Source organism: Penaeus japonicus, unplaced genomic scaffold (assembly GCF_977035675.1).
Source record: "Penaeus japonicus unplaced genomic scaffold, GWHDUDI00000001_assembly GWHDUDI00000006, whole genome shotgun sequence".
Lineage (NCBI taxonomy): Eukaryota > Metazoa > Arthropoda > Malacostraca > Decapoda > Penaeidae > Penaeus > Penaeus japonicus.
Window position 1 is genome coordinate 28,344,880 of NW_028234408.1, and position 2,500 is coordinate 28,347,379.

Genomic DNA, 2,500 nt, shown 5'->3' on the forward strand with positions numbered 1-2,500 from the left:
AGAGGAAGAGGAGGAGGAGGAGGAGGAGGAGGAAGAGGAGGAGGAGGAGGAGGAGGAGGAGGAGAGGAGGAGGAGGAGGAGGAGGAGGAGGAGGGAGAGGAGGAGGAGGAGGAGGAGGAGGAGGAGGAGGAGGAGGAGGAGGAGGAGGAGGAGGAGGAGGAGGAGGAGGAGGAGGGAAGAGAAGAGGAGGAAGAAGAGAAGAGGAGGAGGAGGGAGGAGGGGAGGAGGAGGAGGAGGAGAAGGAAGTGGAGGAGGGGGAAGAGGAGTAGGAGGAGGAGGGAAGGAGGAGGAGGAAAGGAAGAAGAGGAGGGGAAGAAGGAGGAGGAGGAGGAGGAAGTGGAGGAAGGGGAAGAGGAGTAGGAGGAGGAGGAAAGGAAGGAGAGGAGGATGAGAACAGGAGGAAAGGAGGAGGAGGAGGAGGAAGAGGAGGTGAAGGAGGAGGAGGAGGAGGTGGTGGTGGTGGTGGTGATGTGGTGGTGGTGGCGTTGGTGGTGGTGATGGTGGTGGTGGGGGAGGTGGAGGTGGTGATGGTGGTGGTGGTGGTGTTGGTGGTGAGTGGAAGGAGGGGGAGGAGGAGGAGGGGAGAGGTGAGAGGGAGGATGGGGGAAGAGAAGGGGAAGAGGAGGAGGAGGGAGGAGGGGGAAGAGGAGGGAAAGGAGGAGGGGGAAGAGGAGGGGAAGAGGAGGAGGAAGAGGAGGGGAAAGGAGGGAAGAGGAGGAGGGGGAAGAGGAGGGGAAGAGGAGGAGGGGAAGAGGAGGGGGAGGAGGGAGAGGAGGAGGAGGAGGAGGAGGGAAGAGCGGGAAGGAGAAGAGGAGGAGAGAGGAGGAGGGGGAAGAGGAGGAGAGAGGAGGGAGGAGGAAGAGGAGGGGGAAGGAGGAGGAGGGGAAGAGGAGAAAGGGGGAAAGAGGAGGGGGAAGAGGTGGGGAGGGAAGAGGAGGGGGGAGAGGAGGGGGAAGAGGAGGGGGAAGAGGAGGGGAAGAGGAGGGGGAAGGAGGGGAAGAGGAGGGGGAAGAGGAGGGGGAAGAGGAGGGGGAAGAGGAGGGGGAAGAGGAGGGGGAAGAGGAGGGGGAAGAGGAGGGGGAAGAGGAGGGGGAAGAGGAGGGGGAAGAGGAGGGGGAGGAGGAGGGGGAAGAGGAGGAGGAGGAGGAGGAGGAGGAGGAGGAGGAGGAGGAGGGGGAAAAAAAAAGAGGAGGGGGGAGAGGGAGGGGAGGAGGAGGAGGAGGAGGAGGGGGAGAGGAGGAGGAGGACGAGGAGGGGGAAGAAGGAGGAGGGGGGAGGAGGAGGAGGAGGAGGAAGAAGGAGGAGGGGGAAGAGGAGGGAGGAGGAGTGGGGGGGAGGGGGAGGAGGAGGAGGGGGAGGAGGAGGGGGAAGGGAGGAGGGAGGAGGAGGAGGGGGAGAGGAAAAAGAGGAGAGAGGAGGGGAAGACAGGAGGAGAAGGAAGAGGAGGAGGAGGGAGGGGGAAGTGGAGGAGGAGGAGGTGGAAGAGGTGGGAAGAGGAGGAGGTGGAGGTGGTGGTGGTGGTGGTGGTGGTGGTGGTGGTGGTGGTGGTGGTGGTGGTGGAAGAGGAGGGGGAAGAGGAGGGGGAAGAGGAGGGGGAAGAGGAGGGGGAAGAGGAGGGGGAAGAGGAGGGGGAAGAGGAGGGGGAAGAGGAGGAGGAGGAGGAAAAAAAGAAGAGTAAGATGACGAACAGGAAGAAGTAAAGGAGGAAAAAAAAAAAAAAAGATTAATGGTAAGGGCAAAGCTAATGGCCTTATTAACCCACACAGGACGGGTGGTACAGCATGTGTACCGCGCATTCAAAAGCCCAGTTGCCGGGCGGCACAGTATTGTGCCGGCTATTCAATTGATTTAGGCCTAATAATTCGAACGCCCCGGCATTTGGACATTCTAGGCTAGAAATCCCCCGTCGGGAATGGGTTAACCTGTTGCCGACGGGGGATAGATTTGCTTACACAGGCTCCAGGATGAGTTTTATTTCTGATCGAGGCAGCTTCTGCAACATAATTTGATTTTTCCCACTTCCTTTTAGTCACTCATTGTAGAGCTAGAGACATTTTTGTGTTTTGTTTTTTTGTGTATTTTACTGTTTTTAGAAATTTATATCTGTCATTTCACAGGCTCCATCAATTCTGCAGTTGACTAAAATTGTAGTTCAGGGTCCATATCAACTCATTTTTTTTCTTTATACTCAATGTGATAGAAGTATTACTGTTTTAGGGGGGGACAAAAAGCAACTATTTTTTTCATATTTCTGTGCTGTCACGAACAAACACGAAACTTACAACCATCCAAAATGAAGAGGTAGGGAAGAACAAGGAAACTTGTGCTTTTGACAGTGAGTGCCACAATAAAAGGCATCCCTACTGGTACAGGGGCACATTGTAGGCATTGGGCATGGTGTAAGTCACCTTCCTCCTCTCGTTCTGCCTGCACATCTTTTATCTGCGGTACTTTAGAACAAGAGGTCGGCAACTTGCGATGTGCCATCCCTCTATAGAGA

The 2,500-nt window shown here is 56.4% G+C and overlaps 1 protein-coding gene across 18 annotated transcripts in view; it reads right to left on the bottom strand.

The window, feature by feature from the left end:
* Positions 1-2,500, bottom strand: part of LOC122256752 (cyclic AMP-dependent transcription factor ATF-2) — a 95,146-nt gene that overhangs the window by 64,285 nt on the left and 28,361 nt on the right. The window lies entirely within an intron of this gene.